Genomic DNA, 20,933 nt, shown 5'->3' on the forward strand with positions numbered 1-20,933 from the left:
CACAGAAAGAGTACAAGTACTGAAGGTCTTTTTTCCTTTGTAATATTTCTCCCAAGATGACATGGAGTATATTTAGAGAAGGGCTGAAGACAGACATTCAGTAGGCACAGAGAAACCATTGAAGAACCATTCTCAGTTGGCAACAAGGGCTAATTCTGGTTTGAATCTCTGTTGCCCCTTCTAGTAAGCTCTTTGCTAGTTTTGCATTTAATAGTTGCAAGCTCATGTGTCTCTGCATAAATGTTCCAGTTACCCTCTTCTCTTTGAATTTCCTGCCAGGACAGAGCTGTTGATGACAACCTGCTTGAGCAAATCTTAAAAAATCTGCACCAGCCTTGGTGTGTTGCTATTACGGTACTTTGTTCTGTGTTGTTTGACAAGGGTTAATTAAAACAACTGTTATTTATTATGCTATCTGAAATATTATCTGAGTTATGCTGTCTGAAATGTGGTGTATGTATTGCAGCGCAGGAACCCCAGGATAGAGGCATATTGCTATCCTGTAATTGCAGGCATCCTTGGCTCTGCTCCAGGTTTGGTGAGTGTTATGCTGGATCAAAGTTTGCTTTTCAGTGATCTGTCTAAACTCATGACTGCAGTGAGCAAAAGGTTGACATTTTCAAAAGCATCAGTTAACAAAAAAACCCATGTCCCTTTTCTTAAAATCTTAGCAGTGGACACATTATTCTCCCAATAAGTCTGTTATTCATCAGAAACAGAGCTCACTGTAGTAACTTTTTTCTGTTAAAAAGAGAACCAGTAAAAAAATCATGATAGTTTTATTTCTTTTTAGTGTGAATCTGATTTCTTAGCAAATGGAGTCATAATATTTGCTTCATTTGCCTTGCCTGCTTAGCACGGTTTCATGGGGCCATAAACTCAAGTGACATCTTTAAAAAGGTGAGCTGGTGTTCCTTGCTCCACCCAGCAAGCAACAAAGATGACTAAATGAATCTGAGCAAATCCCCACCTATGGACAAAGTTGAAGGAGATTTAATGACTACTTTTGCAGAATCTGCAGAGATAAGGCTCCTGTATGATATTTTGCTTGTCCAGTATCATGTTTCCTTCAAATTCAAAGAGCTCAGTAACTCCAGAGTGCTTCGTCTTGTCTCCCTCCTTTTTTAACCAGATTCCTGTACCAGCAGGACAGGGACCACCTTTTGGCCGCATGCACATGGGTCATCCTGTGTAACTGAGCTGTGAATGCTATTGGAGTGCTCTCGTTGCTTAAAAATATTGTTTCACCAGTGCCTTGTGCTGTGGTGACTGCTGAAGTCTTCCCAACTTCCCTCTTTAAATCCCTTCCTTGCTCTCTGCCTGGGGAGGGTTTGAGGGATGCTGACTCATGATGGCCCTTTCCGTAGCACTGAATTGTGCTGATTTCTAGGCAAGTGGCCTGATCCATATTCCTCACCTAGCAGCTCCACAGGCATTACACAGGGCTGGTGCTATGCTGCCAGAAGCAGGCAGAGGTGCATCTGCACTCAGGCAGGGAGTGCAGATGTGGCGAGAACATGCTGGCGAGCTGGCAGAGCTGCTCTAAAAAATATCTGGGGAATGGTACTGAACTGGTAGCAAAGGGAAACGTGGATGCTGAGACTGCAGCTCAGTTTGCATAGCAAACTGTATGATTATTCACCACTTCAGTGGTGCATTACTCTTTTTGTTCCAGCTCAGAAAGTGCTTATTGGGGTCTGTGATCAAGTTGCCTTTTCTGCTCACCTTTCCCCCTCTTCAATTTATCCTCCGACTGGAGGTGGCTGAACCTGGTGGGGCTGGAGCAGGGCTGTGGGTTCAGGAGTGGGGGGGTCTGGGCACCCACCTGGTCCTGGCTTACCCACCCCATTGGCCACCTCCCTTCTCACCCATTCGTGATTCACATCTGCCAAACGCCCTGGGTGCACTGGGCCCAGCGTTACAACTTTGTCTCTTGATGTTTGTGATGCTTTCATTAACAGAAATTCAAGACAATCCTCTCAGCGCAGACGTGCGTAATCTTCTGGCTGGGGATTTGAACCAGAGAAACACAGACATCTGGCACTGGGTCCAACCCACAAAGCTTAGCGGGTCCTGAGAGGGAGAGAGCAGAGAAAGAAAAGGGAATTTCTGGTCCTACCATCTAAGCAGGGAGGAAACAGGCAGGCTGTGAGCAGCCTCTTCCACCAGTGCCAATGGACACAGCTTGCTGGAGGGCTGAGTTTTCACCTGCTGACTACCTGCCCCTCTCTGCCAAAGCAAAAGGATGTTTAATTGGTATGGAAATGAATCAGCAACATCCTACGTCTTCTTTTCTCTTCCTGGAAGCTTGCAGGGAGGGTGAATGGGGATTTGAGCTTTGCAGAGATCTGAGATATTTTTCCCCCAAACACAAATATTCAGCCTACTCTGCTGGTGCTCTGTCTTTTTATATTTTCCCTGGTTTTCATCTGCTTTCCGTGTTTTTCTTATCATGACAATGGTGGTAAAAGATAACCACTGCAGCCAACAATGCTGTTCTAATAAAGTTGCAGTTAAAATAGCAAAGAGAATGCAAATTAAATACCATAATCATTTGTAAACTGTAGTTTCTATTAAACATAAGTACTTTCCGTCTCAGCTTTAGAACATGGGTGGATCCTATTAAATTTAATTATTTTCCCAGAGTATTGCAGGGTAAAGGTGTTTCTCAAATGCACAGATAGCAAGTGACGGTGATTTATTTCAAAAAAGGCACAGAAAGGTGCAGTTGTTAAATATATGGATGATAAAGACACGCTGTTATTGACTCAACCTCTCCTTTCACTTTTCAAGTCTGCTTTCTTCTGATGTTGCTGTTCTCCAGAGCTCCCAGAATGAATCTTTCAGAAACATTAATTATATATTTATAAATATAAACACCAGTAAAGTTTGCTCCTTAGTGCATTGGAATGAACTTTCCTTTTGGCTTCAGTCAGAGCTGGATTGAGCACCCAAGAGCTGAGCCCAAGCCTTGGACTTCAGTGCTGAAATTCAGCTCTCTGCTCATCTGCTGTCTGTCTCCAGGGGCACTGCCAGTCTCTGGATACAACATTTTTCAATATTTACAGTTTGCACCTGGACATGTGAATGCTGCGGCCAAGTCTTGGCCAACAGGAGACATCTGCTTTTCTTCCACGTCTTTGCAGACAGCTCCTGTGTGTAACCATGCAGCAGTTGTGGAAACCATCCTGTGGCAACCTGCTCTCCCCAGCTACCGTGCTTAAAAATGGAGTCCAGCACTCAAACCCTTCTATGGATCTGGACTTTGGTGACCATTTCCCATGTAATTCCAGCTCTCCAGGAACCCTTGCCATCCTGGTGCCTCTTCAAAGCCAGTAGCTAAATGCTATTGCTTTACAGGAATACTGAGCAAAGCTGACTTCTTGCAATGTTGTGAGTGTAGCTGAAGGCTGGCTGCAGTACACCACAGCCTTGTGCTGCCTTCCAGTTGGTCACTGGCTCTTCTTGAACCATCCTTTTTTGGCAATTTATGTTGTCGGTAGCACCCCTGGAGCACCTGGAGCACCCCTGGAGCTCTGGCAGGGTACGGACCTGGCATTGCAAAAACCTCTGATGTTCCTGTAGTTTTTACCTGCCAGGGGATCTGAATCACCTTTTCTGTTTAATTTGTTCTGAATTTCCCTTCTGAGAAAACATCAAGGACTCAGAAACAGGAGATGGCTGAGGGAATGTCCTTTCCCACCGGCCAGCTCACCGAGCTGTGTATGTTGCTCACATGAAGATGGTTTATATCCAAGATCTCAGTGCTCATCCATTTGGGGCTCATGGAGTGCTCCAGCACCAGGAATGGCCACACTCCAGAAATGGCCATGCTGAGCTTGGGATTGCTGCAAAGCCTCTCCTTTTGCAGGCATTTTGTGCAGCGTGGGAAGGCACAGCATCACCTGCACAGGAGCAGCAGCACAACGTGAATCAAAGGACACCACAGCGTGACACTTTCCATAGGAAGATATCTCTGGTCAGAATCATTCTTGAGACAAAAATACACCACACTGGATGGTGCAATTAAATTATGGATGATAGGGAGAATAAAAGAAAATAAAAGATAATTTTAGAAGTCCCTCTCCCAGCCTTCTGTGCATCTTCTCTGCAGCTCAGCAGCACTTACTGAAAACACTGTGAGTCCCTTATCCATGGTGTTTTTTGGTTGTCTGACCAGAGGTACCTGGTGGTGCCCGAGTTTGGGAAGGTCTCCCGAATACATGAAAAAATTGTACATGTATCTCAAACCAGGACCCTGCTCCACTACACACTTTGAATTAGGTTTTCTAAAAGTCCATAGTGCTGTACAGAGCATTTGCATCCCTGTGTGCTTTCCCACTTATGTTTACATGAAGTACAGCAACTGTGCTGAAGTCAAGCCTGAGATAAACATGGCCATGTGAGAAGAAAATTAGCTTCCGTATTATTTCATTCCATGTAAGCAAAACAGTAAAAAGACCTGAGGATATTTTCATTGTTTTATGGCGAAAATAGAGTGAGGAAATAGATTCTGGGAACTGTCGGTGCTAACCCTCATCATCTGTGTATGTGAAGCTTGGAGAGTAGCTGTTAGTAGATCGTTCAAGGTTAATGTAACTCATCTTATTTTGTTGATTGAATAAATGATTACTTCCAGAGGGATTAGTTATAATCCAGAAGTTAACACGTCATTTCATCTTTGATGGTGTTTGTACAAATCTTTCATATGACCTTTCAGGCAAACAGCCCTGCTAGCTCAGCACTTTTTATTGAGGGATTTGTTGCAAATCAAACTGTTGTGGTGTATCTTCACATTAGAGCTAAAGGGGAATATTCTGATGAAGCACCTTCTCCTTTGAAAATGCCAATTCATTGAAAATGAAATGTTTCACAGAACTTTTGCCAAGATGTATGACCCTTCCTTGTTGCTTTGCCAGTTGGCATACTGAGAGTCCTGGGTTTCTACACCCACTTTCTTTGGAATCCTGGCTTGCACGTATCCTTTTAAACATCTGTAGCAGGTGGTAAAAGGCAAATTCTGCAAACCTTGTGCTGAAAAGTCCCTCCGTGGGACCTCGTGCATGCACAAACATGACTTGGCATGTGTAAGGAACGTGAAACGGGGGCTGGGAGGAAAGGAAGCTATGTGGTATCTGAACGTGCATCTTCTCTAGGAGCTCTTATTGTACCAGCAGCCCACTTACTTATCTAGCTGGAATAAGCAGCAAAGCGAGGTCACCTTTGGCTCTATTCACAGGGACAAGGAAAATATTTTTAAAGCGAGGCATCTTTCCAAACCTAATCAGCCAAAACATTTTTCAGCCTCACCGATCCAGCTTGCACAGCTTTTTAAACTTAATTGGCACTATTAAGTTTGTAAGGAGAAGGATACACAATAATGCAAGTGTGGATATAGAAATATCTTCAAAATATTTAGAAGGACATTAATTTGCCTTTGAATGAGACATATTAGTAAAAGAATATGGCCTGCATAATGCAAAACCTTTGCTTTCTCACCAGGTTCTGCCAGAGGAATCACAAACATTAGAGAAGCTCAGGAAGTTACAGCATCACTTTCTGTTAGGCTGGTGCTTTTTCATCTTTGCAGAAGTCAATGCTTTCTGATGTTGCAATAAAATACAGTTCGCTTTCCACAAAAGCAAACTGCTGTTTTATTTTGTTATTGCAATAACACCTTGGAGAGACAGTGAGTAGGTCTGGGTTTTTGAGCGTTGTGGCCTGGGAAAGGTGTCTGCTCCAGGTGGATTTGCTTTCTTGTACATCTCAGCGCAAGAGCAGCAACACGGAGCTGATGCATGGGCTCAAGGGGTCGGGGTGTGCTCAGCACCCAGGGCTGGGCTACAACATGCACTGGGGCTCTTGGCAAATAATTTGCCATGGGTGGCGTGTCCTGAGAGCAGCTAAGGTGTGTTCTAGACGTTTACAAGCTCCAAACCCTCCTTTTCATGCAGAAATAATCATTGTCTCCTCAGTAGCAGGTTTTGCCTCTGCCTGCTGGTAAATTGACATTCCTCTGAGTACTTCTATCTCTGCATCTGCCTCATTGTGCAGCCCTCCTCTAAGCTACCAGCAGCATCCTCTGCCCGTCTCTGAAGAAGGTTCAGCGGCAAATGTATTCCTTCCCTCATCCCCTATGGGGGATGCTGCCTCCATGCCACCCCCCTTCACATCTCGGACACCTCCCTGCAGAGGGTGAGCTGGGAAAACTGCTTGGGCATAGCTGGGGCTCCTCTGTTGCAACACAGATCAGGCAGGAATCCGTAAAAAGCAGTGCAACGCATGGGGGCCGTGCAGGGGAGGTGAGGCTGTGGTGCAAAGCGTTGCTGGTTCAATGCCCACAGAGGAGTGAGGCCCTCAGATGGGTTTGTTACAGGAGCACATTAATCCCACCGAGAGGGTGGGATGTGCTGCTGGGCATCTGTCCCATCCCTCCCGGTGCAAGGTGCCTGCTGAAACCCTTGGTGCAGGCAGGACCCGGCTGCCTCGCTGGGGCTCTCTGGGGCTGCTGAGGCCTGACTTTAGGCTGCAGTCTTGGATTTAATCACTGCTTTGACAGGCTGCAAAAAAATAATGCTGTTGGCACCATGAGCAGCCCCAAACAGAACGAACCCAAGAAAAAGCGCTTGTCTAGCTGGGGGCTTTTCTCTCCACTGAATTTCAGTGTCCGGCAGCAAATGGCAGAGGTGTGAGACAAAGGTGGTGGAAATAGGTGGCAGGCGTCATTTCTAATAGAAAGTATTACACAAACCCAAGAAATGGGTTCTAGGGAAAGGTGAGTGCTCTGAGCTGGTTTGCTTTTAAATACAGTTCTCATAAATAACAGCTTCCAGGCTTTAGGTGCGGTAATGATTTCAGTGTTCCTGTCAAAGATTAAATGAGCTGAGACCCTGTAAGCTTCAATCCCTAGACTTGCATATCTAATATTTTGTAAGATGTAAAGTTTTCCCCAGCTCTTTCTATTTATTTGTGCACATAAATAAGAAATTATATTGAACCTGTTATATCTGTCAAGATGTGGTCCTTGTGGGGAAGATCCCTGCGTATGTGTGAGGATGTGCTGAAGGAAAGGGAGGCATTCCCAACCAGCGCTAGCTTGTTGTTTCTTATGTGCTTTACAGAAATTTAATATTTTTATGCTCACATTTCTCTTTACTGTTCTGGGATATCTACCTAAACAAATCTGTACATCTGTAATGCGGAAAAGTGTGGAAGCTATACTCACTTCTGCATTCAGCGTTATGTTATACAGGATTTTCCATAATTAGCTTTCTTCAGCTGTAGTTTCTCCTTGCAGTTTTCTGTCATCCAACTGCCATGAAAGTCTCCTAACATTACTGTAAGTTAACAGATTTTTTTTATACCAGTGGTACAAAATCAGATCCATAATTGTGCCTGTAGATCCTCATCTATGACGCATCTGTTTTTATTGTCTGGCATTGAATACATATGTGGGGAAAGAGGTATTACAGATTACTTTTATTGCTGCATGTGAATATGTAGTATGTCATCATGGTGTGTTTCACCTTTCTTAGCAAGCTTATAGGCAGTTTTGTTTAGATATATATTCCCCATCATTTGCCTGATATGCACAAATGTGGGTGATTTTCAAAGCCCAGCATTTTAAAATCAACATGTTTTAACATTTTGCTGTCAGTACTCCAAAAGAAGGCGGTTCTAGGAAAATGGAAGAAATCAGCCAAATGTTTAAAAATTCTTCCTGTGAGATGATCAATCTTTCTCAAATAGAATTGTGACCCCTAGGATGCTTAAATTACTATTGATTTTATAGTTAAAAAATATATTTTTATTAGTTTTTAATTTGTCCTTTGCTCTCAGATCCCTCAATACCATAACTAGTTGTACAAACAATTTATGGTCATATAATAAATAGTCTTTACAATTTAATTAAAAAGTCAAGCAGCGTAACTATTTATCAAGCCCAATGAGTAAAGATTCTGCCATTTTTATGTCATAAATCAGAATATAGACTGTCAGTTTAATCTTCTTTGTTTTCAGCTGATGTGCCCATGGCATAACATTGTGTTGGTATGAGCACTTGAGCATTTTCTAAAGCGCTTCAAAGTTAGCCCAATAGCTGTAGTAAGCCTAGGTTGCATTTGTTTTTCTTATTGCCCTCAGCAGCGGATTATGTCTGCTTTTTGCTGGTGTCTTCCTGGGCTGAACTGTGTGTGGCAGCAGGTAATGATGAGTGTGGTGATGTGTGGCTGCATGGGTCCCTAAATAAACGTCTTTTCAATGCCTGTTGGCTCTTTCCACAAGACAGTGACATTTTTTGGATGTGAACGTGTTGTTTAGTCATATGGAAAGCCACCAGTGCCTATTCGCATATTGACATTTCACTGCTGTAAAATTCTTAATTTAATGCATTCTATCATTTATTGCAGACAAATTGATGGGTTCATTCACCTGTTGTCCATGGAAAGGTCAGCTGCATCTGCCTCACCGGGGGAGAGGAGCGCTGGCTCTCGTCTCCTTCTGCCATTGCTCATTAGGATGCTGTTTATTACACAGGGTTATAAAATTGTCTTCTGCTTCAGGCCTTGGCTGGGCAGGCTGGCCCTTTCTGCAGAAATCACCCATTAAAATGCATCGGTCCTTTCCAAAAGGATCTGCAGAGCTCTGCGGGACCTCTGGAAACCTGTGATTGAACACGGTGGCTGCCGTGGGGGGCTGTTAGCTGGGACAGGGGGGACGTTGCAACCTCTCCATGGGAAGAACAATGTCACCTCGGCTGCTGGTGACATCCTTGCATCATTTCAGCTGTGACGAGACGACCAAGCTGGGTGCCCTGCATGGCACTGACGGTGCCGAGTGGCTCCTGGCATTGTGGCTTTGCTGGGGTGTGTGGCTGTTTTGGCATCGCCAAATTCAAGTTCTGTTGCTCCCTGAATAAGTTTCCATTTAAATTTCTCATGATGGCTCTGTGAAAAGACATTTGAAGAAAGACTTGCTGCATGGCCAGTCTTCTTTTGACTTAAACTCCCATGCTGCACTTGCCTGAGTATAAGGTTTCTTCCCAGCTGCAACTTGCCTGAGTAGATGCCTGAGTGTGTCTGCACTCACCAGTCCTGTTCAGCTTTATAATTTGAAAGATTTTAAACTGAAATATGATTTCTAAGGTAGGATACCTCATGCTGGGCAGATAACAGCATGTGTGGACACCTGCCTGTGGGCTCTGCAGGAGCCACTGGTGTTTAGGTTCCTACCAGTGATTATCTGGATCTAGCTCAGAGGGCTGTGGTTTATAATGAGAGCTCTAAGAAGTTTTCTAGATTTTTCTTGGACTGCTGGAAAATACCTCCCCATGCTGACAGCCCCTTAGCACAGGGCTTTAGCTCTGGGAGACAGCTCTGTATTTTCCAGATAGTTGAAGGTCTAAGTGTAGGGCAGCTGTAACTGCCTCAGTAATAATAGGACTGGAAGATTTTTTCGTCACCATTCTCCATCCCGGTGGGGTATTGTGGCTCTCACCCCTTCACTGTGATTTCACCATCATTCATGAAAGGAAAATTTTGAGGGCTTGAAGTTTTCTCACTTCATTTCTGCGGTACTATATAATTTTATATAAATGCATTCATGCATTTTCAGAAGTTTATTTCTTACTTAATAGTATCCATTAAGATCTTTTCACCAAATAATTTATAAGCATTATAAAACAAGTTTTGAATAGAATAGCAAAAAATTACTGTATGACTTTATCAAAGTGGAGTTAAGCCAATTGTTTCCTTTCACCTCCATAAGAATACAAAGAAGTCTTTGAGTTCACCTAGCTAAAAATCTAAGCTAGTTATTCCTGTTATCAACTCATTGATCCTCTAATTTGATAAAATTTTCTGCACTGTAAAGAACAAAATACATGTGGGCACATGTCCTTTGCACCGAGCTAATGGATACATCATGAGTGCTGCTTTAGTCACCAAATTAAGTGGAGTTAGAAAAAAATGCTACTTCCGTAGTAATACTCATCATTAAGTCTACACAATTAATACACTGCATATGCATTTCACGTTTATCTTTCACTGGTGTATGGCAGTGGCCTACTTATAAGAGTTTTATCCTATAATTTGTTTATTGATAATGAAATAAAAAGAAAAAAATAAATGTGGGTATTGAACTCGTGATACCTGCCTACAGCTATTGCAGATCCGTCCTGTTTGAATCGGTGTACTAACGTAAGGGTAATAATATTCTATCATTTCTATAGTAGTAAGGAATGGGTATCTTTTAATAGTTTTTTATTCAGTAAACAATATATCTCATTGTTTGGATACTACTGAGTACAAAGGACAGGAAAATTTGTCTTTTATCCTTCTTCTTTCTTCCTTTCATCATGGCAGAGCACTTGCATAGAAGCTGTGAATATATCAGGTAAATGAACAGCTGGAATGATCTCAAAGCAAAGTAGGATTTACAAGACATGGAGTTGGTGTTCAAATTTCAAACAAAGTAACAAAAGAATCCTACGATGTGCAATATGTAAGGTGGACATAGTGATTTTGATTCTGAGCAGTGGACCCAGCTTATACCACCTCATTTCAAAGTCTCCTGAATTCACAGTTTGATTATTAAGGACCTTAATAAAAGGAAACCCAAACTGTTACTTACACTAACTATTGTTCAGTTTTGATTAATAAATATATAATTTCTTGTAACAGAATGACTTTAAAGCTTCTAAATTTTCTGTGATATGAACTTTTTTAAAAAAAGTAATATTTTTTCATGTGACTGCAAGATTTAAAAATATTTCTAGAATGTTTTTTATTGAAAAAGTGTTTTTTGTCTTAAAATGGAAGATTACCACATTCCATATGAAAACACTGGGACCTTCCATTTTCCTTGAAACAAACTCTTTTTAAAATCCCAACATGAACAGAGTGTGGCTGAAATCGGGGCACTTCTCTGCCCATTTCTATTTTAATAAAACCAGCAATATAAACTCCTGAACATCAATGAAAACCTTCTGGACAATTCCCTGCTGACGTCGCTGATACCCCTCCACCATCTGGGGCTTTGCGGAGGGGACCTGCTGTGACTGGGGAGCCGTTGGCATCACGAAGGTGGTGAGAGTAGGGCTGGGTCCCTAAAACATCACTTTAAGCAGACCCGTCAAGCCCTGGATGCCCTGCTGTGCTGCTGATCACCCTCGTGCCCTTTTTCCTCACCCATTGCAAAGGTGAGCCTGCTTCCCTCTCTCTATGCACTCCCCAGGCTTTTCTGTTGATGTTCCATTAATTTGCAAGTTATCAGAAAAAAAAAAGAAAAAAAAAAACAAAAAGAAAAAAAACCAACCCCAAAACCCAGCTGTTGAGCTATGGGCAGATGGAAATAATGGTCAATACTGCTGCATCAGCATAATGAGGTGAGTGCAGGCAACAGCCCCAGGCATGGAAGAGCGAGCATCCCCTTAGCTGTGGGATGCTGCCCTGGTCTTAAAGTGTAGCTGAGAGCACTGCCTCTCCCCAGCACAGTAAACACACCTTTTTGCCTGTTTTCCCTCTACTCTTTATCTGAAAATGGAATTTCAGTGCTCTTTACCTCCATTTCAGTCTGCTGAATAAATGTATTCATAAAGGCATTGGTGGGGAATTTTTGCAGTACCTCTAAGAGAAATAGCTGGAGTGCCCTGTTGTTTTGTTGCAGTTTGTGTCTTGTGTACGTACCAACGTGGTTTTAGGCTTCCCTGGATTTTACACTGGGAGAGAAATAAACTGCATACAGACGGGAACCTGAAACACGGTATGAGCTAATTGCATGGACTGGGCCATGCCAAAGAAATGCAACCAATGCAGTGGTCCTCCTGGTAAGGATGCGATGAATTGTAAATTGTGCATGAAAGGGTAAGAGGTGCTGCTTAGTACCCTGCTAGCCTGATCACCAGAAAAATCCGTAGGTAAAGCACTAAACATGCGGGGAATTGAAATTCAGTTCAAGCGAGGCTGACTAGGTGTTTGTTCAGCAGATTGTTTAGACTTTAATCATGGTTAAATCTTTTAGTTAGATAATTGTTCTGCCAGCTGATACTTTGAATTGTATTGAAGAAAATATGCTAAAACATCTTCAGCGAGAAGCAGCAAAGGAGATGATTTTGGATTCCTTTTTGTTCATTTATTGTACATCATCATGTCAGTTCTTATGTTTTCGAATTAATTTGGTTGCACTGCATGCATTTTTCCTTACAAACACCGACTCCAAATACACATTTACTGCCACTGCCTGTGACACTATAGCTTGGGAAGCCGGGATTCATTATCAAAGATCAAGGCCTCTGTGTAATTTGTCTTGGGTCAGGAGATCTCGTTCCACTTCCAGCTGTTCTGTGGGAATTGGGGCAAATTCCTAGTGAGGACATGCTTGAGTTTTCCATTTGTATAGTTTTAGTATTTGGGGTCCATGTTTCTCACATGCTTTGCTCTACTAAAAGCCATGTTGCTTGGTGGTTTCAAAGTCCTTGAGGTAAAACTATATATTATTTTTTTCAAGTGGAAATGAATTTCAGCTGTGCTTTGCTGCTATGTTTTCTTCATTTTATGGCATTGCTGTGTGCTGGGATGAAGAGCATTACAAGTTTAATGGCTTTTTTGTTATCCTTCTGTAGGACACAAGCCATTGCAGGGGGCTGTGTTCCCCCGCATGCTGTTCAGTGCATAGCAGCGAGCCTCGACCCGTGCTGGGCTGGAGGTGCTTGGATGCTTGCGGCAGCTGGAGGAATTATCGTTTCCAGCCAGTTCCCTGCAGCTCCCTGGGCTGATGCTACAGTGAGGAAATCTGTGCATGCTGCAAGTCATGAGATGTACCAAGTTCTCCATGTTGCCAGGGAAACATCCAGTTTTAGGCACAGCCCTAAATGTGCTTTTTGCTCAGTTTGCTCAGTCCCACCTCCCTCGTGGACTGCCAGTCTGGCTGCTGTTGGTGGGAACTGGGATTGCTGCAAAATCTGAGGGAAAACTGACTTTGGAGACATTGGCAAAGAAGAAACATACAAAGGAAATGGGAAACAAATAAGGAAAAAGTGATGCATTTTGGATTTTTTCCATCTGAAGGACAGAGGGCTTGACTTTGGTTTAGGTATTTGTGCATTTTGGGATTTGCCATGCAGGTGCCAAAAATAGTGCATTCCCAGGCAGGGGATTGCAGGGACTCCGTGGCCTCCGTCCGAGGCTCACTAAGTCCCCTAGGAGACCCCACAAGAGGGGGTTGAACTGGCCCAGGCAATGCTGAGCACCAGGGCAAAGGGCCAGCGGCCTGTGACGTGCATTTATTTGTGGCACCGTTCTCTGTCTCCATGCCAGACCTCAGCCTGCCTTGGGCACAGCTTTAGAGCCTGGGTGCACGGGGCTGTTATGGGGCACCCAGCCTGCGGCACAGCCTGCTTTGGGGAGTTAAAATGAACTTCACATTGAATTGAGAACTGGGTCCTGCTGCCAATTAAGCCAATGGCAAAGCACTGACTGATTTCAGGAGTAGGCAGATTCAGCCAAAATTTGCTGCTGTTATGTCTCATTTGCATGGAAGTTAATTACCTATACCTTCTGGTTCACTTATCTTTATGGAGATGGGCATTCAGTCTGGCCCCCCAGTGGTATCTAAGTCTCTTTTGGACTGCTTTCCAAAGGCTCTGTGGCAAGACCCATTTCAGGTGGGTTTTTTTCTCATCTCTGCAAAAAGTGTCTCAGTTGGTGACAGTCATGTATTTCTCCCTGCTCTATTACTCAACCTGTATGGAAATTTGCTAAGAACACAGTAGTGAGGTGGAAAATCTGCTTGGACTGGTAATACATCTGCCAGATCTGAAACTTATAAATAGTTGTCTGAATACAGCCCAAAACAGCATTTCCAATGGAAATGTCCTGTCAGAGCGTGTGACCCCAAGAAACCTTGTCCGACTCTGAATTTCATAGAAATCATAGAATAATTAAGGTTGGAAAAGACCTCTAAGATCATCTAGTCCAACCATCAACCCAACACTTCCATGCCTACTAAACCATGTCCCAAAGTGCCATGTCTACACGTTTTTTTAACTCCTCCAGGGATGGTGTCTCCACCACCTCTCTGGGCAGCCTGTTCCAATGCTTGGCCACCCTTTCCGTAAATAAATATTTCCTGATATCCAATCTAAACCTCTTCTGATGGAACTTGAGGCCATTTCCTCTCATCCTATCGCTTGTTACTTGGGAGAAGAGACCAACCCCCACCTCTCTACAACCTCCTTTCAGGTAGCTGTAGAGAGTGATAAGGTCTCCCCTCAGCCTCCTGTTCTCCAGGCTAAACAACCCCAGTTCCCTCAGCCGCTTCTCATAAGACTTGTGCTCCAGACCCTTCCCCAGCTTCGTTGCCCTTCTCTGGATGTGCTCCAGTAACTCAATGTCTCTCTTGTAGTGAGGGGCCCAAAACCGAACACAGTATTTGAGGTGCGGCCTCACCAGTGCCGAGTACAGGGGCACGATCACTTCCCTAGTCCTGCTGGCCACACTATTCCTGATACAAGCCAGGATGCTGTTGGCTTTCTTGGCCACCTGGGCACACTGCTGGCTCACATTCAGCCAGCTGTCGACCAACACACCCAGGTCCTTTTCTGCCGGGCAGCTTTTCAGCCACTCTTCCCCAAGCCTGTAGCGTTGCATGGGGTGGCTGTGGCCCAAGCGCAGGACCTTGCACTGAGCCTTGTTGAACCTCATACAGTTCGCTTTGGCCCATCGATCCAGCCTGTCCAGGTCCCTCTGCAGAGCCTTCCTACCCTCCAGCAGATCAACGCTTCTGCCTAATTTGGTGTCATCCGCAAACTTACTGAGGGAGCGCTTGATCCCCTCATCCAGATCAGTAATAAAGATATTAAACAAGACTGGTCCCAAAACTGAGCCCTGGGGAACACTGTTTGTGACCGGCCGCCAACTGGATTTAACTGCATTCACCACAACTCTCTGGGCTTGGCCATCCAGACAGTTTTCTACCCAGCAAAGAGTACACCCACCTAAGCCATGAGCCACCAGCTTCTCCAGGAGAATGCTGTGGGAGACAGTGTCAAAGGCTTTACTAAAGTCTAGGTAGATAACATCTACAGCCTTTCCTTCATCTACTAGGCAGGTCACTTGGTTGTAGAAGGAGATCAGATTGGTCAAGCAGGACCTGCCTTTCATGAACCCATGCTGGCTGAGACTGATCCCCTGGTTGGCCTGCACATGCCTGTTGAGTGCACTCAAGATGAACGGCTTCATAATTTTCCCCAGTACCGAGGTCAGGCTGACAGGCCTGTAGTTCCCCAGATCCTCCTTCCGGCCCTTCTTGTAGATGGGCATCACATTGCCAAGCCTCCAGTCATCTGGGACCTCCCCAGTTAGCCAGGAGTGCCGGTAAATGATGGAGAGTGGCTTGGCAAGCTCCTCCGCCAGCTCCCTCAGTACTCTCGGGTGGATTCCATCTGGCCCCATAGACTTGTGAGCGTCCAGGTGGCATAGCAGGTCGTTAACTGCTTCCTCCTGGATTATGGGGGGTTTATTCTGCTCCCCGTCCCTGCCTTCCAGCTCAGGGGGCTGAATTCCCTGGGGATAACTGGTCTGACTATTAAAGACTGAGGCAAAGAAGGCATTAAGTACCTCAGCCTTTTCCTCATCCTTGGTGGCAATGTTCGCCCCCGCATCCAATAAAGGAGGGAGATTCTCCTTAGCTCTCTTTTTGTTGTTAATGTATTTGTAAACACATTTTTTATTATCTCTTACAACAGTGGCCAGATTGAGTTATGGCTGGGCTTTTGCCTTTCTAATTTTCTCTCTGCATGACTTGACGAGATCCCTGTAGTCTTCTTGCGTTGCCTGCCCCTTCTTCCAAAAATAGTAAACTCTCCTTTTTTTCCTAAGTCCCAGCAAAAGCTCCCTGTTCAGCAATTTGGCCGTGCTTTGAGCAGGGGATGGACTAGAGAACTCCAGAAGTACTTTCCGGTCTAAGTTATTATTACAATCTATATTATAATACTGCAAATTTAAATTAGTAATAGTGGTAAGACATACATGACCTCTGGGTGAATGTAATTGAAATATATTCCATGACATCCTCATTCTTCCTATCTCTGTGACATCCTAATTCTTCCTATCCTCAGCAAAGCAAGATGCTGAAAGCTTGTGTGCACTTTGTGTAGACAAATATGTGTGCACAGCACTTGTCTAAATAGAGGTCTGAAAATCCAGTTTCTGGTTATTCTGAATGCGGCCTGCAGTGTTGTTTTGTTTTTTCTTTTTTTTAGTTTTCATTGCATTTTTTTATCTGTACTTGAATTCACTAATAAAGAGAGAATTAAAAAAAAGGTCATATGACAAATCATGAACCTGGTAATGAACCTAAGATTGCTAATTGCTCCTAATGGCTGTCTAAGTTCATTTCAAGCTATTGGCAGCTGTGATTCTGCAGTGGAATTTTTTACCATCCTGGCAAGTAGAACATAAAGTTTGATGTGTATCTTTAAGATGAAAGGAAAACCCTCTCCTTAGATAAGCAGCTCGTTTTCCATGTTGGCCTTTCCCCTGGGGAACAGCCAGTTCAACATGCATGTCAGTGCCTTGCACTAGGAAAAAGTGATACCAGCTATTTCTGCAGCATTATGGGCTGATATGAGGTGTCAGGGTGGGCAGCAGGGCAGTAATTGGGCTGAGATGGCTTCACTGTACACAGCACCTCTGAAAGCAGTCCAAAGTTAGGGGTTATGTCTTTTTTGTATCCCATTTGAAAACACATTTTTTCCCTGTTATCTCTGCTTTCCCTCTCTCATCTGTTGCTTAACTAGTTTCATGGATTTAATAGTTAAGATTTACCATTAAGAATCAAATGCGATTTGCCTGAAAGATGATGAAAATGAAGTATCCTGTAGTTTGCGTTTGGATTGACTATCTGTTTTCAGGCTCTCTGCTGTCAAGATCATTTAATGGGTGGCAGGTTCCTGCTCACTCTTTTTCTTTATTTGGCAATGGAAGGGGAGTAGGAAGGCAGATGATAACAAAAAAACTTCAAGTTAGATTAACAGAAAGATTAAAGCTTTTAAAGAAGAGCTGACACTGTTTGTTCAGGCACACATGGTAAATATTAGAAAATAAGTGCACAGATTGAAGCAAGCTAGATGAGAGTAGTAAAAAAGCTAGGGAAGCAGCTCCAATGTTTTTATTTATAGAGGAAAATATCTGGGGTCGTAGGGACCAGCATTACCTGAGTTGCTGTTGGACAAGGACTGTGGCAGAGGTTGGTGTTTAGCCCTGCTGGCAAGAGAATGCTGGAGAAATGAAAGGCCCACAGGGTGAAAGATGCATATCAAAAATTCAGAAGGAAATGGCAAGCAAAGGCTGAGATTAAATAGCTGGTTTTCTTCATGGCAAAGGTTGGCAGGCAGGACCTTGAGGTCCTCCCTAGCTACCACACTGCTCAACACCTGTTTTAATGATCTGGATAGGGAATAACATAACCATTATGTAGACAACACAAGATTGGGGAAGGACTGTGGGGATCGTCAAAGAGAGATTTTAAGTGAGTGAAAGAAATGGGCAATATGAGGGGAAACACTGTGAAACCTATTCTGGATTATCCTAGGCTGTGTTTTGCACTGAATGCTCTTTTTTCCCCTCTTTGTGGCTATTACTAGCTTCTTTCTACTTCAAGGTTTAAAAAATGTATATCAATTTCTTTCCTAAGCACAGGAAGTCAAAGAGCTGAATTCTAGCTATTAAGCTAAAGCAGCCTAAATAGATGATCACTGCTACATCAGACAGCAAGTGTGCACCCATCCATGCGGCCCTGAGAGGGGAACATTACTTCTGTTTCATATGATGACTGAGTTGATTAAAATATTTAGTAGTTTTTTCCTTCATGCTTTATCATGAATATTTGCATTCTTTTCTAGGTAAGAAGACAGCACAGATCTCCATCTTGGCACGAAGTTTTAAAATGGCCCCATTCATCTGCGTGCATGTTCAATGTGCAGCATGTGCTGTGCTTGTGGCCAGAGGTTCATGCAGGTGTTCGTGCCTGTCCACTGTTTAATTCTGTCTGTACCCTGGAACACATCTACATCTCTTGACTGTCAAAATACAGCGCTCTTGATTTTTGTTGGCTCATGTGGACCAGGTGTACTGCATATTACTGCCTCTGCAGGACAGCACAGAAGAGGAAAGGAATTTGCCAAGAGCCCTTTTGTGGGCACACTGTGGTTAGCCCAGGCTGTCATTGCACTGGGGAAATCTTGCATTTGTTTTGGTAGATAGGATGTTTTGGCTGTGTGGTCCAAGCCAAATGCCTGACCCTTCATGTGTGTGAAGGAAAGGACGGTCACAGGTTGAAGACCAGAGCAGGGATGAGCACCCCAAGGCTGCTACAAGCCCAAAGGGTGAGAGAAGCTGGGAGGAGGTGGGTGGGAGGACGCAGTTGCTGTTGGTGTCAAGGGCATCCATCTATGGGGTTTAGCAAGGCTTCACCCTACACCTTCAGCAGGATCCTAAATTTGTCAGAGAGGTGTCTTTAGCCACCCTCTGAGAGCATGGCTTCGCTAGACCTGAGTGTCTCTGGGCAAAAGCTGTTTTCCATATGCCTGTCTTGCTCCCACTGATAGCTGAGATTTATGTGAGAAGTTTTAGCAAGTCCCTCAGAAGACACCCTCCTGACTGCCTGCAGGGGAGGTGCAGGAGAGCCATTTCTGGCTTAAATTGTGATTAAATTTACCAGGTCAAAAATTCCTTGGAAACACCATTGCCTTTTCATCTGGGCAGATGTACAGCTTAACTGCCTTAACATTCCTACAGATTCATAACACCCAAATGATCACAGTATTAAAACAGTATAAAGAGTTCTATAATTCAGTGTCACCTCATTACGGTTGAGAGAGATGTAATGCCAACAGTGACAAATGCAGAATAACTCCAGTTGCTGATGGTACAAATTGGATTCAGCTGAAGCTTCACACACACTCAAAAAGCTGCAGAGAATCAAAAGGCTGTTTAACATACTTAGGTGTCTGGGAGTTGTTATAAGGTAGATGATAGTATTTCATGCTCGTTAATCAAGGGTTATAGGAGAAACTGAACTGTTCAACATTGATTAAAACTGTCCTGGCTGCTATAACTAGAATACATCTTCACTTCGAAGCCTTCCTTAAAAAGATAATGTGTTTTAGACTATATTAACAGAGAATCATGTTTGGTTTTTGCTGGGTAATATTTTAGTTCTCAAAACTGCAAGAAGGGCAGTTTTTAGGTGATACATACTGCAAGATGAAATACACAGTGTGAAAAATCATCTCTCGAATCGACCCATCTGAGGTCAGTTCTCCCCTTTGGCACGAGTAGGGAAGCTGGGGAACGGAGGAGCCGTGCAAGAGGCAGGAGTGGGAGAGCCTCCTGGGGTGCCCCAGGGTCTGCAGAGCCAGACCCCTCCCGTGCCCCAGCAGAGCTGGGAGCTGGGAATTCAGCCTTGTCTGTGCTGAGAAATTTGGCCACTGTAGCAAAACACAAACACAGTTTCAAAGCTGTTTTAGCAAGCAAAATAAGCTCAGTTGGCAAATGCAATTCATGCTGGCGCTAGGCATCTCTGCTACATATTTTGCCAGCAGAGGAATGTGGCAGATAGATAGAAGCAAGTGTATTTTTTAAAAATTCCAGCACTAGTAGAGCTTGGCAGAGCCTGGTGCAAATGTGACGTGAGATGCCAATTCCCTTGGCCCTTGGAGCGCTAAGGGAAAGATTGAGGCAAACACCAGATCTTTCCTGGACTCACTGATAAGCTTAATGAGGGCACTAAGCAGAGGCAAAGCCCCTCTCAAACTCCCTGCCAAAGCGCTCCTCGTTCCCAGAGACATGTGGGAGAGGAAACGCTATGCAAACTCCAATTCTCCAATGTGGTTTTAGGAGTATATCTGCCAAACATGGGAGCCTGGGGATGGAGGGACAGATCTCCACAACCAAAACATGCCAAAACAAGGTCCAGAGCCTGGTGGTCACTGCAGACTGGGCAAGGCTTGTGCCTCCATCGGGTTCACAAACCACCAAGTGACCGCTGTTGTTGCTGGACAGACCCAGGTGCTGTCAGATCCCCAGAGCCATGCATTTCAATGGGAAAGAAATGGTCTTAAAACTATTTTATTTTCCTGGCTTTTCTGCTGAGTGCAATCTCCAAATCACTTTGGAAAGGGAATTGCAAACTGGTTGTCGTTGTTGGGCTTCCTGAGTCGGGCATTTTTGTCTGCTCTATGGTGCAGCGTGCTCCGTTTCTCAGAGCTATTAGCCTTGAAAATGTGGATATTTGAGACTCAGTGATTTAAGTAGTTTTAGTGCTTTCCTGGGGCCTGATATATTTTTGCTGCAAATGCATCATTACAAAACTTTATTAGGAGAAACATTGCCATTGGCAGAGCTCTCTTCCAGCATAGCCCAGATCAGAGCTGTATGTGATGTGTTGAGGTTTATTTTCTCTGCTTGTTACACAGATTTTTAGAAGTCAGGCTTTTGGACAGGGGGAGAGAGGATCTGTCCTCTTTTACCTGATGAAATTAATAATAGCCAGAAGCTGTCAAGTGATGAAGGGATAGGAATGAACCCGAGGAAGGAATAAGATGGGGCTGCTGCACATCAGTGTTCTACCACAGCCAAATTCCTCTCCATTCTCCCCTCATCTTCTGTCCTTTAGGGATTTCTGTCATGAAAGCAGAAAATAAGGAAAGCAAAGAAAAATGCCACTAGGTTACTTAGTCAGCACATCTCTGGCAAGTGCAAGAAGGTCTGGTCCGTCCCCAGGGCCATGCCCTTGGGGCATTAATGTCTAATCTGCAGGGGCAATTTTTCTTTCCTGCCCTGTTCCTTCCCAGGTGGATACATTGACTAAAAATCTCTCTGCATTGTTTCTAGAAGAAAATAGCTGCAGCAGCTTGATTAAAATCTCTCAGAAAG

The sequence above is a fragment of the Ciconia boyciana genome, chromosome 12 (genome assembly GCF_034638445.1).
Source record: "Ciconia boyciana chromosome 12, ASM3463844v1, whole genome shotgun sequence".
Classification (NCBI taxonomy): domain Eukaryota; kingdom Metazoa; phylum Chordata; class Aves; order Ciconiiformes; family Ciconiidae; genus Ciconia; species Ciconia boyciana.